The sequence below is a fragment of the Canis lupus genome, chromosome 28 (assembly GCF_048164855.1).
Source record: "Canis lupus baileyi chromosome 28, mCanLup2.hap1, whole genome shotgun sequence".
Taxonomy (NCBI): Eukaryota; Metazoa; Chordata; class Mammalia; order Carnivora; family Canidae; genus Canis; species Canis lupus.
Genome location: NC_132865.1, coordinates 38165988 through 38181316, shown reverse-complemented (window position 1 = coordinate 38181316; position 15329 = coordinate 38165988). Strand labels below are relative to the sequence as shown.

The window sequence follows — 15329 nt, the reverse complement described above, 5'->3', positions numbered from 1 at the left end:
CATTTAATGAAAAAAAAGGGTGAGACCAATACTTGAGTTACACAGACCCCAAAGGCTGTTGTTCTGCCTCTGAGATTGGTGAGCTTATAAAAGAGAAGACATAATTCAAGTCCCCCTGCCCACAATGATGAACAATTTTGCTTAGTTTCCCAGTAATAAGATATGGAAAAAAAGGGCAGATATATCTGTATTAGACAAGTTATATACTCCACTGCATATTACTGTAGTCTGCTTTGGGGCATATTTCATTGGAGAAGAGAAAAAAGTCTTAAGAGAACTTAAAATTTAGTTGATACTATAGTTTAAAAAATAAATAAATAAACAGGGTGTTTCAGGAGTTCAAAATGAAAGCAATTTAGCAAGGAATTGCCAGAAACTGATAAATCTATGATAATCAAAAATATTAAAAAGAATTTAAACATATGAGTAATTTTTAACAGACTGAAGTAATGAATATATGGGTAAGCTGAGGAGCAGAGAGTACTGCGGTAGTGAATCCTGAGTCTTTAATAAAGGTGGAAAAGTTGATATTTTAATGTCCTCATGATGGAAAGTGGGGACGTTACTATTCCTAGGAAAAGACAGACAGCCACAAAGAGATAGACAAACATGAAGGGTGGGGAGAGAGCAAGGGAATCCAACAAACTTTCTTCTGAATTATTAACGCAATGAGAAACCATAATAAATTTCACAAGAGGTGAAATATTTTAAATAATTTCACATATACTGTGAGTATACAGAGTTACACAAAGGTTAGTAAAGTGCCCAAGAGATCTTACAAATGTGTTCAGAAAGTCAACCTGAAAGGAACCTAGTCATGTATATTACATTTTCTAAATCATTCCTATGAGGTACAGACCTAACTAACATAGGTTACAAGAGTTTTGGCATCTTAACTCTTTATGGTTGAAGTACTGTGGCAGTCGCAATAAAATGAGTAGAATAAAATGAATCAAAAACAAATTATAGATTTCCCAGGCTATCCTGGGAAGGTAGAATGTTGCTATGAAAACCTTCCTAAGCCAAAACGGCATAAAGCAAAAGGTACTCCCCCTGCCTTCCAATGCCACTTAGCTTTAACAAAGACCTACATTAATTAATACAGTAATGGCTCATTTTCTAAAAGTGAAAATACAGATTTCAGTTCATGAGAATAGGTACTAACGCTGGTCTTTTGTAAAAAGCCAAGTGGCACAATGAGACCTCTCAGAAAGTGAGGGATACCTACATATTGCTGACATTTGAAAACTCATTCCAGAACTTTAAATTTTTAAAGTTTGTAATCCATGAGGGTGAAGGCATAATCCATATAGTTATCTGTGCATACAAACCCAAAATACAGCATTTTGATATTTGTGAAAAGCAAGAAAAATAATAAATTGTAAAAAAAATAAAATTATCCAGTTCATCCTGTCACACATGGGGCAAAACTACCTATTCAAGGTCATACTGACAGAATTCAAGGCTTCTGAGTCTTGGTTGGTTTCTTTCCAAAACATCATAAAAAAAAAAAAGCTCCAAAAGTGACACCTTTTCTGAGATAACTCATGCCTGTCTACTGTTTTTAAACCACACAACAAAACCTTCATGTTGTTAAAATAAGACAGGGAAGAAGCATAGAGCCCTTTCTAAAGTAGTAGACAGAGCTGCTAACTTTCAAGTTAGTGTAGCAAAAAGAAATAAGCCATGCTTAAATATTTGGTCCAGGGACTATGACTCCATTTTGATATTTAAATGTGAGAATAGAGGAGGCCAGCAAGAAATAGTCAAGATCAGCTGACCAGGAACAAAATATAAAAATAGCAACTGGCCTTTAAGTCAAAAGGAGTCTACCATCATTTTAGCTGGGAGAAAGGTTTAGAATAGCGAAGGGAGCAAAAGCATTGGAGATAGGTTTTAAGAGCAACAGCTGTTCATTGCCCTGATTACAGCAGGGAGAAAGTACGTACAAATCAAAAATATTCTAATTCCAGAGAGTAAATGATGGTTACCAGGGCATGGGGAGTAGGGGGATAAGACTGATGGTGTTTAAGAGTACAAACTTGCAACGAGCAATAAGTCAGAGACCTAATGGACAATATAATATAGACAATATTGTACTGTAATTATATGATAAATATTGCTACAAAGGATTACAAGATATGAATCTATCAAAGTAACACATCAATAATAATTTAATATATATTAAATTTATACTGTATTAATACATCAAAATTTATTCAATTAAAAAAACAGGAAAAAAATCTACTTCCTGTATCAATTCCTACTGATGGGTAATGTTCGGCCACAGCATGAGCAGATGGTGCCAGAGAGACACTGCCTGAGAAAAGAGCTTTGCTCCTAGGTCTAGTGCACTGCTTGGTAGGCTCCTGGAGTGCTTAAGGGTTCTCCACCAACACACTCCCACAGTGCACAAGAGCCAGCAGACTACCCCAGCACCCTTCCTTGGGTGGTCTGTAGAAGACAGCCTCTAGTAAAACACCTCTCTGTGAACATCTTTCCCTGGTACCCAGAAAGCAGATTTCTGGCAAATTCCATTAAGGATGTACCATAGCAACTTCCTTGTCATCCAGTGAGCCACACATCCTCTCAACAAGGTCCAGGTCTCAGCTTTGGGTGGGTCTGTTCCTTAGGTGCTTAATCATGGCTCTTAGGGGGAGAGACTAATCTTTATATCTCTTTTCATATATTTTTTTTAAGATGTTATTTGAGAGAGAGACAGAGAGGGCATGCGCACACACAGGAGTGGTGAGGAGGGGTGAGAGAGAGAGAGTCCTAAGGAGACTCCATGCTAAGCACAGAGCCCAAGGTGGGTTCCATCTCACAAACCTAAAATCATGACCAGAGCTGAAATCAAGACTGGGATACTTAACGGACTAAGCCCACCCAGGCACCCTATTTCCATATTCCTTAGAATTCTCTTTACTTACTAGCCAATCTTGTTACTGTTAACATTTCTTTACATTAAACTTTCCCTGTTCATACTACCCTGTGTGGTTTTTTCCTTCCTGTTTGGACTATACTGATACAGTCCTGAAAACCATTAAGATGACAGGTCAGTGAGGGAATGAAGAACAAGCACACAGGCAAGAAAATGAATGTGAATACAATAGATCCTGATGCTTTGCCAGCCAAAACATCCACAATCTCTTGGATTTGACTTAACCTGCTATATCCTGAAAACAGTCTAGGGTTTTGTTTTGTTTTTTTAAAAACTTCTAAGTATTTGAGTATGTTTTATCTTAGATTCATGGCAAAATGCCATCAGTAGGTTTTCTGTGCTATGAAGCTGTCCATCCTGATCACAGAGGAACATTAGAGAACCAAGTGAGGGCAGCAGCTGTCCATTCTGCCATCTTAAATTGCTGCTCAGGAAATCCATAACTGTCAAACTTTTAGGCAGGAGGGTGGCTTAGTGGCCTCTTCTACTGGGAATCAGCCTAAACATGAGCTTGTTAAGTGAAGCACAAGATCTTCCTGAGGCCCTATTTCCCCTTTGTAGACTTCAATGATTATTAGAATACCTGGAGAAGGACAAAATAAAACCACGAAAAACTCATTAAATTTCATGTAGGTATGGTAGGCAAACTAAAAATAGAAACCCACAAAGGAATAAAGGAGCAAGTTAACAGCAAAGTAAAATTCTTGGAACAAATGTGAGAAATAAGCAATGGTAAAGGTTACTTTTTCTTGTTTAGTGGCATTTCAGAATGATAGAAAAAAAAAGCATCAAAACATATTTCTTGGAGAAAAAAAAAAAAAAAAAACAGCCCCAGAGTTGGAGGAACATAGAGGGAAAACTAAAAATATAAGCAGGCACTAAAAAATTCAACAAAAGTGTTGTATTCACTCCTTTAGCAGAAAACAATTTTGGAAATCAATAGTAAATGACACTACATAAGCCACACCTACTTTGCTACTGTACTACAATTGCAATATACTGTGCCCCAAAGAAGAGAGGTAATTGCCAGAAAGAGAGCCTTATATCTCTATAAGGTATTTTTTTCATTTTAAGGTGTGCTGGGTTGGAAGCTATCTATGTTTGGGAGGAACAAAAATATTTTCAAAAATAGTAACTTATGGTAACTTCTCTTATCCTACTACCTTACTGTAATGTCTCTAAACATGTTTTATAGCTGGTGAGCCTAGGGTAGAAATTCATTTATGTGTATTTACAGTGAATGCACAGGAATAGTCTTTCTTTCCTACTAAGAAGAAAGTATATGTACAATTTCAAGTACAAAACTCTTGTCTCCCAACAGGAAAGACTCCACATAGCAAACTGACAAGGATCCCAGCTTCTTGTCTGTCAGAAAAAAACAATGTCATAGCTGTTAATTTTGTTTCTGCCTTTCTCCAACATAATTGCTTCAGGAATTTTAGGACAGGTATGTATTTCTCCTTTCCCCTGCTCTGATTCAAAACATCCTCCTCTTTAGCACAGATTTCCCAGGGCATTTAATAGGTCTCTAGATTAATTTCACAGGGGAAAGGATTTCTGTCATCACTTCAAATTATATACAAACCCAAAACCTTATACATAGCCCACCTCTCAAACTAGTCATGCTCTTCAATTACTCATATTCCTCTTTAGTGAAAATCCTATTTTGCCACTATCGTTATCAATTTTAGCTAGATTACTGTAACTAACTTCAATTTGATCTTAATACCTGTGGTTCTCCCAACTTCAATAGCACCCTGTATACCATTTTGAATCACCTGCCCAATCTAACACTTTCATCATTAAAGAAAGGATGCAAGCCCCAAAAATTCAGAGGTGCCTCCAGGAAGCTGCAAAAATGAGAAGAGATCCCACCAGGCAGAGGTTCAAGGAAATCACCATCTAAAACCGGGAGCACTAGTTTTGTCAGTTTTATAAGTGTCATCTTAGTATTTTGTCAGGGGAAGGGTTTGCTTAGCAATCATTTCCCTAAGGGATCAAATAGATCTCAATATATTTACCTATATTAGTTTTCTATCTTTGCTATAACAAATCACCACAAGCACTAATAGCTTAAACCGAAACAAGGTCACTATACTACAGTTCTAGAGGTGAGAAGTCTGACACAGGTCTCACTGGGCTGAGATGAAGGTGTCAGCAAGGCTGCATGCATTCTTTCCTGGAAGCTTTAACAGGGTTTGTTCTCTTTCATTTTCCACTGTATAATGTCCCATTTACTTCTTTGGCTCATGATCCTTTCCTCCATCTTGAAAAGCCAGCAACATCAGGCTGAGTTCTCCTCACCTTGCCTCCTCCTTCCACTTTTAAGGAAGCCCATGACTACACTAGGCCCATCAGGAAAATCCAGAATAGTCTTCCTAACTTAAAGCCAGAGAATCAGCAACCCTAATTCCCCTTTGCTATATAGCAACATATTCAGATTCCAAGGATTAAAACATGAACATCTTTGCAGGGGAAGGGGCATTACTTGCCTACTACACTACTCAAATTGTATTTGCCCTCTATCTCTAGCAGAGTACTGCTCCACAGAGAATCAAACAAACCCAACTTAAATGTGCAACCCAAATCCATCCTCACCTATCCTATTTTTCCCACAAGATACAGGAAAGGAAATAGGAGATCACAAGGATAATCAGTACAGAGATATCTTCTCATCCCTTGACAGAACTCGGAATTCATTTTCTCTTGTATATGATGCATAGTCACATTCTTAAGACAGCTCAAAGTCCTCTAACTAAACCAATAATAGCTACACTACAGACTAACTGTAAAAGAATCTTTTGAAGACCCTGAAATTCCATTTGAAATAGCAACTGGAAACACTGCAACAAATAAAACCATCAACCTTTTGGTCTGGTTATTAAGCTGTGCAATCCATTTTCTCTTAGAAAATATATGCTCAGTCTTAATAACCCATGAAAACAGTACTGCAAAAAACATTCAGTATTTCTAATATTTTACATCACTGGAAAAAATTGTGCTTACATATAAACTTGAAGCTTAAAAACTGCTTGGGGCTCAGTACTGCTTAAGTCCTGACCTTACTTTTAGAAACGCGGGAAGTAATTATGCATATTCATTCTGAGCACTTACAAAAATTCAGTGCAGCATGAGTAAGACCCTGTACACAATAGTACATAGCTTTTTTAGCTGTTGGTACCTACCAAGATTTGTAGCAGATTCAAAATTCTCAAACTTTAATGCAGTATGATTCCAGATTGGCCTCAAGAGGGAGCAGCATCCTTTTAAAAACAGACTGTCCTGCAGGTAAATGCTTTCAGTGCATCACAAAAAATGAATGGAAAGACATACTAGCCAACAAATATTAAGACATTTAGAAACAGGATTTGATTTTAATAATGCTCTGTACAACAGAGGGCACTAATGAATAATAAAAGGAAGCAAGTCTCTTAAAATGAACTACAGGATATACCATCCCTGGGCAGTAACATTCATGACAATCCTTTGCTTGTTTATTCACATTTTCTAATTTTTCTATAGTGAATTCCTACTGTTATTGTATGAAGGAAAAAAGCAAAATCAAATAACCCTTTACTTATTATTTCTACAGTTACTAATAACATGCATGTTGTGACCAAAAGAATCATAGATGCAAATGAACTACTGTTTAAAAAATCTAACCCATATCAAGTATCATCTAAAATATTTACACTACATCACAAAAAGAAATGACATATCAAATCTCTAAAAACCAATTTTCTAATGCCAATCAGAAAAATAAATCATAAATCTAGAACAGAAAGACTGGAAAATGACAAAGAAAACACATCACTATTCAGTAAGCCATATAGTACTACTTAAGAAAAAAAAAAAAAAAAGGCACAGGTTGCACAACCTTAAATGACTTGTCAGGAGTAACCTGATGGAGCAGCTATAGAACCTCAGTAGCTGCTAAACTTTACACAATAATACTCTGTATTTACAGCATCCTTGTTCTGAAATAATCAAAGGGCATTCACTATTTACCTTGTATCTGGTGATCATTTTATTCACTTGTTATTCCATTCAATTCAGACTTTCATCATCCTTACCAGAATCCCCAATGACAATCCTAAAAGGCATGAATATGTTATTTCTGTTTATATGTAAAAGTCTGAAAGGATTCACACCACACTATTAAAAAACCATTACCCAAGCACCCCCTGAGGAACAGATGTGGAGGGGGACTTGCTGAAGAAGGAAATGCATTTCGGTATTCAAATCTTATCTTTGAACATACAATAATACAATAAAAAATTAATGACCACATAAAATATAGTGCATTGTAGGCCATGATATTTCCTTTGAGATGATACAACAAATTTAGTTCATCCCCTGAACAGCTTTATTATATTAAATATATTATTAGAGGCCACATTCCCAGAGACCAGTTTCCAGACAGATATCAAGAACTAGTTCTCAGAAGCAAATTTCTAAACACATCCAGGGCTGACCTTTGCCCATAGCAAACAACTGGTCATGAAAGAAGCTACCCATCAGCACTGCCATCCCTACCCTTCCAATTCAATAGTCAGCTATGAATTCCAGCAAGCATTTTTGCATGATTCTCCATTCACTTAGCTATTAATCATCCAGGCCAGAAAATATAATCATTTCAGCTTTCAAGCTTTATTTTCTGCTACAGGGAAAGAGTTGCTACTTTTTATTTCTCTTCCCTCAAAGTGTTGCTGTGATAGATAGAACAGTAAAAAAAAAAAACTGAAAATCATCTAAACACCCACCAATAGAAAATACAGTTAAATTATTATATATACAATCTATATATGTAAGCTATATATAGCAAACACTTTGAGGCTGCAAAAAAAATTTAAAGAATGAATCTTTTTACTACCATGTAACATGGAATATTAGTGATAAATTAAGTGCAAAATGCAAGTGAAAAACTGTGTGCAGTGTGCCTTATCTTTATGTAAGCAGAAAGAAAAAGTATTCATATTTACTTGCATACAGTAAATTAATAGTTTCTTTTATATCATTCCAGAGATGAATGGCTACCTCCTCATAGGGAAAGTAGGAGGCTGAGGGGGAGACATTTCCAATTTATAAAATTTTTCTAGGTTTAAAATTTGAACCATGTGACTATATTACCTAATTTTAAAATCAATGATTTTAAACTTGCTTAAAACTTTTATCTTTAGAGTATTTGTGATGCTGCTAATACTTCAAAGTTGAGAGCAGGCAGAACAACAAATTGATGACCTTGAAAATCAACCTCACTTCTTTATAATCATACATTTAGCATTCCAAAAGAAACCCCAATGACTGCCCCAACAGCATCACCAAAATATCTTACCTTATCAATTTCTAACAGCAAGCATTTTTATTTAATAAAGCAATAATTACTTAAGTTGTTAGACTCTAACACATATGGGACACAAAGACAGACATAAGAGAAATACAAAATCATAAAACTCTACATGATAACCATTAACCTTGATGGATCCAAATAGTCTGAAATTTCACATGAATTCTTTAGGAAGCAAAGAGTTATGTGTAATCTGTGTGAGGGCATTTCAGCTAATCACATAGCTGGAGATTCCTGGTATCACCATAAAGCAGAAAATGACACTGCAGTATAGGGAAAGTTTTATTCTACCTTTCATATCCATATAAGTATAGAAGAAACTGAGGCCAAAGAATTATAACATTGCAGTTTATTTGAAAATGTGTCTAATTCAACAACATGGAAAAGAATTCACACACCAAATCATTAACCTTAAGAGTTTTATATACAATAACACAGACATGTGAATATAGGGAAGAAAAAAAAAGCATTTAAAATAAACAACTTTTCAAAATTACCTAGTAATCAATCTGAAAATAAAAAACTCATTAGATAGCCTACAAGACAATCTGGTTTTGTTACATATATACACAATTAAAAACTACAGTGAACTACTGTATGTGTCATCTAGCAACTAAAATCAACTACTACTTAAATGCCATGAAAGGAGCAGCTGACTAGAAATCATTTTCCTATTTGTTCACACATATGAGCATTCAGTGAGAGATAACAACAATAAGACATGGTTTCTCCTTTCAGGCATTTTATAATTCAATTACAACTGTTAGAGTACTCAAAAACAATTTCAGAATAAAATGTTATCAAGAAGTAACTGCACAAGTAAGAGCAGACTTTAATCACTGTGAAGATAGAGAAGAGGGGGCTCTAGGGAAACACAGTATATGAACTAGCCTTTTATTTGAAGGACTTCAGAAGGCAGAGATAGGAAAGGGAGAAAATTACAAGTGGAGATGCAGAAGAAACCAAAAGTTTACATCTAGAAAGAATGTAAACACAAGTTTGAATAAAACAAGAATCAAATTTTAAAAAGAGCACAGAGGTCAAATAATTAATTTTGAAAGGCAATACCGAGGAATACGAACTTCATTCTAGAGTTGATCAGGAGTCACTCAGTGGAGGCATGGTGGTCAAGAACTCAGAATTCCAGCTCTTCTACCTACTAGCAACCCTCCAGGCTCATAAAATATCAATTTCTTCGTCTGTAGACTGGGAAAGTAGTATCTACAACATAAAACTTATGAGGACCAAATGAGAACAAAGCATTTAGCACAAAGGCTGACATAAGATATTTCAGTAAGTGTTTTTTTGTTCTGTTTGCTTCGGTCACGCTGGGAAAATATGATCAGAACTGCCTTTAGGTAAAAAAAAAAAAAAAGAACTGCCTTTAGGTCAATTAATTTGACAGCAGTATGCATGATGAATGGCAAAACCTAGAGATTAGGGATGTCTCTTATTAATGGCAATTGAGACAAAGGGATTAAAAGTATTTTGTTGCTAGGAAATGGAAAAGCAGCAGGAGAACTTGATTCCTGAACCATAATGCAACACAATGACAAAGAATTTCTGAGAAAAAGGGAAAGTGATGAATCAAAGGTGACCTTTGATTTTAAGACTAGATGACTAAGAAAATGTTAAGATCATTAATATAAACAAAAAAAAAATGACTGAAGAATTAAGTTTGGAGAGGAAACAGTTTAATTCTGAACCTACGGATTCAAGGTTACAAAACGACCATTAACCTACAAAGTTTATCAAGGAGAACAACAAAAGGCAAGTCTGAAGCTTAGGAAAGATAATGAAGCTGGTGATGCAGAACTGGAGCTTCAAGGGCAGCCCAGGTGGCACTGCCTTCAGCCCACGGTGTGATCCTGGAGACCTGGGATTGAGTCCTACGTTGGGCTCCCTACATGGAGCCTGCTTCTCCCTCTGCCTGTGTCTCTGCCTCTCTCTCTCTCTCTCTCTCTCTTGTGAATAAATAAATAAAATCTTAAAAAAAAAAAAAAAAAAGAACTGGAGGTTCAAGAGCAGAGGGAATGAACAGTGGAAACCATGGGTGTGCGTAGGACTAGAAAGGAAAAAACACAACTCTAAAAAGAAGTGCAAACTCAATCTAAAGTTAACCCTCGTTTATGAGTGAGATGAGAAAATGAACAAAGCCACAAGAATGTACAAGTCTGAGGTGCTGGCTTATGCAAGTTCAAGAGAAGACAAGGCCTTGACAACACTTCATATCCCATGGCTCATAATAAATTCTACATGGACTTATGATGATATGATTATTATAGGCTTTTAAGAGCCTACAAGTTACTGAAAAGTGTTAATTATTCTGATTCAACCCCCAGCAGGACACAGCTAACACAGTATAATTATAATTAGATATTTTTCCAGTAGCTCAAAGCTCGAAGTATAACTTTTAAGTCCTCATCTTGACATTCATCCACACATTTGACTGCCTTGATTATCTACTATTTGAGGAAACCCAAACCCCCCACCCTCTGTCTACTTAAGACAGCCAATTCTTAGGTTTTATCCCTCTATTTTGGCTTCCCTTTCATCTTAGCTAGTTTCTCCCTCAAAATAGAACCACCAGGGAACAATAGTCCTCTTTGTAATTCCACAATAGTTGTCTTAAACAACTAGTTTTTAAAACTCAACTAGATTTTAAACTCTGGATCCTACCTAACATTTGTTATCATTAATAAGACCTACATGGTTTCTTGATTTTTGGCTATACACGAATATATGTCCCCAAAAGAGACTTGCAGGCTAAACTGCAAAATAAACGTTCTATTTCTACCCATCAGCAATAATATCTCTTACCAATTTTTGAAAAGAGACACACACAGTATTGGATTCCCCACCCTCAAACAGCTGAAAAGTCAATAGATCTTACCATAGCCTACACTTCTTTCTGATGCTGAAACATTTTTGTATCCCACAACTATAAAGCCCACCCACATTCAATGTTAAGTTGTCCAAGAGATAATCAAAAGCAGACATGTCATTTAGATGTGAATCCAGTTACCACTGTAAACAATTACCAAGAAATGAAAGCTCAAATATTTTCCTATATGTGGGTTTCTTCTCAAATACATATTAGAACTGTTCATACATTATTAACTTCAGCATTTGCCCTATATCTTTAAAATACATAGCTGTCACATATGTTGGAAAACTAAAAGATTAGCAGACCATAATATTAGGAACTATACTATACTTCATTAATTGTCATGATGCATTTTTAAGAGACTAAAATACTAAAAATGAAATAAGCACACTTCAATCTTTCTAGGGCCCTTTTTATATTCTTTTTATCACATTAGTTTACAAATAGTACAACTGGGTTCATAAAAATGTTAAATGAAATGAGATTATCCAAGTTTGTAAGGAATAAAAGCACCTGTAAGAGCTACAATTTACTATAGTATCCAAATTTGCCATGGTATCAAATCCCAATTCTTCTTGGTTAGTGGCACCAGATCAAGGAATGTTTTAATACAGCACAAAAACTTCATTCAAGAAGATACCAAAGTTTCACACTTTGATTATTTTTCAATGCATATGATTATATTCAATTCTCTATTTTGTAAGGAACAGTTCCAAGCCAAAAAAAAAAGGGGGGGGGGACTATTAAGATCAACAGCAGAGCAGAAAACACGGGTTTTTGGCTTAGCCCTAAGTCTAATGTAGCCACCACCACTAAAAAGGTGAGGAGATCTTGAGCAGTTGAATTAATCCCTAAGAGCGTCTGTTTATTGATCCTTAGATTGGAGAGAATGCCACCCATGTTTAGAAATAACTATGAAAAACATATTATTACCAGTAACTATAACTAAAATGCCACAGATATTACATATGCTTTTAAACACAGCTCCCCAAATAATTACACAATTGGGCCTAAGATTTCAGGCTATATATGTTTAGAACCAGACTTCTTTGAGATTATCTTACTCAGTTGTTTTCCCTGGAAGCTAACAAGATGAACACACAGTACATTTTTAATAAATACATGCCAGCGATTAGATCAACAAAGCCTCCAGCTCTTCTGCACACAGAAATACAAAATCCCTATTCCCTAGCTTTCTGACTTACTTAATAGTAAGCAGTATGATATCATCCTTTCACTTACAGCTTACTCCCTATAGTCTACTATCAAAATATTTAGTCTCTGGCTGTTCTGAGGTTTGCTTTTGTTTCGTAGTCTTTCTGAAATACACACTTGTAGGCCACTGGCTTTCTACCTTTTACCTTATCTTCAGACATGAGCAGGTTCGTGTTTAAGGAATTGAATTTGTTTTCAACTGACCAGATGGAATTTAAATTTACCCTGAAAAATGCACTCACCAAAAAACAAATAATAAACTATTTTAGTAAGCTGCTTTATGAAGTCATCCAAGCCTCCTGCAGCTACCATAAACCCTGTGTAAACATATTACTTAACTTGCCTAATATGTAAGTATCCCCATCTGGCCTTAAACAATCTGAAAGTTTTGCCACATAATGTTTCAAAATAATACCTTGTAGCCCTTCTTAAAAGCTATTTAATAAGAGTTAAAAGATCATAGAAAACCTGGAGACAATGTTCTGCAATAAAAAACACAGCTATGTAGCTTTTAAAAAGAATGAGGTACGTAACAGCAGGAGAGAATTATCTGTGAGTATCCTTTGTCAATAAAAAAAGTATACACCATATACGATCCCAATTTTGTCTTTAAAACATACTCACACGCCTGGAAAAGTTCTGAGGGGCTAAGCAGCACCCTTGGGGACTGGTCACCCCGGGGGTAGAGCGAGGAGAACCGGGGGGCGGGGTGGGGGGCAGACGGCCTCATTGTTTGGCTGCTTCGGTTTTTTCTTAAAGAGCACGTAGGACTTTCGTAATTAAAAAAACAACCGGGAGCAGAGAACCACCGGTAGTTCTGTACTTTCTCCTCCGCACCCGAATTCTCCTCATGTGTACTTTCAAGACACATTACTATGATCTCTCCTCTTTTAAAAAAGAAGACACGCACGCACGCAGCCCTGGAAGTCCAGAAAGAAAAGCCCTGGACCTGCAGAATCGCTCCCGCGGCCGTGCTCGCGGGTCCGCCGAGCGCCGGGGCCGAAGGACCCCGAGGAGGCACCTCCCGGAGCAGCCGCGAGCGCTCCCGCAGACTCGGCGAGCGACCAGCCCAGCGCCCGCCCCCGCCCCCGCCCCCGCCCCCGCCGCGTCGGCCACCCCCAGCCCCAGCCCCAGCCGCAGCCGCAGCCGCAGCCCGCGGCGCCCCGAGCCCTCGTCGGTGGATCCTCTTCCTTCCGAATCAAAACACCACCAGCAAGTCCCGGGGTGGCACCGAGCAGGCCCGGCGGGCCCGGGCGGTCTGCGGTCCGCAGCGCGGCGGAGCCGGGCCCCCCAGCCCGGTCACGCCCGGGACCCCCGAGCCCCCACAATCGCCCGGCCCCGCGCCCCCCGCCCTCTACGCCGACCCCGCGCCCCCCGCGCCCCCCGCGCCCCCCGCGCCCAGCCTAACCCCAGCACGCGGGACACGCCGACCCACACCACCCCGAGGCCACGGCGGCAGCGTTACCTGCGGCGAGGCGCTCGGTCCGGCCCGCCGCAGCCGCACGCAGGACCGGCGCTAGGACTCCGCGGGCTCCTCGGCCGCCCGCCGCCCCCCCCGCCACAACAGCGCCGCGGCCGACGCCGACGCCGACGCCGCCGCCGCCGCCGCAGCCCAGCGGAGGGCGGGGCCCGGACCCGCGGCGGGGGAAGCCCGACGGTGCAGCCCCGAGAGGCGTCGGGAACCTGGGCCTGCGCGGAGAGCAGAGGGCGCGGGGGCCGCTCCGGGGGCCGCTCCTCCCCCACGGGGACCGCTCCGCCCCCACCCCAAACCACGCGAGGTCTCGAGGAGGCTCGGGGCGGACTGCGTTGGGAGAGATCCCGCGAGAACAGGGAGGGCCTCTGCGCGCAGCCCCGTCACGGGGGTGGGGCGCGCGGCGGCGGGGCGGGGCCGGGCGGGCGGTGGCGTCTTCCCCGGAGAGGCCTTGCTCTGCCGCCGCGATCCGGGCCAGGGCGGCGAAGGCGTCGGAGCGCCCTCGAGGTGTTCCCTGCGGGGTCGCCGCCCGGGGACCTCTGTGGGGCGCGGCCACGATCTCGCCGCGGCCGTGCGCTCTGACGCGTCCGCTCAGCGCGCAGGAGCCTCGGGGTCTCCGGTGGGAGCGCGGCCGCCCGGGGCGTCCTCGGCCCGCCTCGGCGCGGGGCTTGCCCGTGGCTCGTCACAGGCCCGGCGAGGGTGTGGGCTGGCCCGCGTCTCGGGGCCTGCCCGGACACCTCGCAGCCATCTCCGGAGGTTCTGGAGGGCGAGGAGGGGTCGGCCGAGCGGGACGTGCCCGCACCGACCTGCGCGGCGAACGAGCCGGTCACCCTCCTGAGCGAGCTTTACTGCACGGAAATCCAGTGCGTCTTCTCCTGGGCACGACCGTGTTTGTGCCCGTGTTCCGCCTTTTTACTGAGTCTGTCAGTGCGCGCGCCGCCGCCCACGAGGAGGCTCGCATCGTCGCAATTCTGCTCGGGCTGGATTTTCAGATGTGTCACTGGTCGTAGGCTCCAGGCGTTGATGGGTCACCTGGGACAGGAGCTCCGAGGGGCGCCTGGCGGTGCTGCCCGGCTAAGCATCCGCTTCCCTCTGAGCTCAGATCCCAGGGTCCTGGGCTGAGCCCTGTGCATTGAGCTCCCTGCTGGAGCGGGGGCGGGGTTGGCCTGCTGCTCCCCCGCTTGTGCGTGCTCACTCTCAAATAAATAAAATGTTTTTTAAAATAAAATGAATAAGACATCCTTGATGCCAGGTTACTATTTCCCACCATAGCTGATGGTCTGCAAAATTGGATGAATAATACGTTCATGAAAGAACATGCTGTCAAGGTCAAAGCTGACATTGCAATTTAAGAGTTTTGCAAATGAGCAAGTTGCTGCTAAAGTGGTCAGCCAGCAATCCAACAACCTAGCGTTATTTTAATGAACTGTTATGTGAAATACGAATGCAAGCACAGTGGACGTGTTGC

At 40.6% G+C, this 15329-nt stretch overlaps 1 protein-coding gene across 8 annotated transcripts in view; it reads right to left on the bottom strand.

Annotated features, from left to right (window-relative positions):
* Positions 1-13984, bottom strand: part of PCMTD1 (protein-L-isoaspartate (D-aspartate) O-methyltransferase domain containing 1) — a 68189-nt gene extending 54205 nt beyond the window's left edge. Inside the window, exons 1-3 of one of the 8 annotated variants that reach the window (XM_072804646.1) lie at positions 13856-13940; positions 6950-7034; positions 6127-6236 (exon numbers count right to left, since the gene is read on the bottom strand). The gene's annotated coding sequence lies outside the window, so the exon portion shown is untranslated. Of the gene's footprint in view, positions 1-6126; positions 6237-6949; positions 7035-13014; positions 13166-13855 lie in introns of those variants that run through there. The other 7 variants (XM_072804656.1, XM_072804651.1, XM_072804652.1 and 4 more) reach the window with 7 other exon arrangements.
* Positions 13985-15329: the final 1345 nt, after the last annotated feature.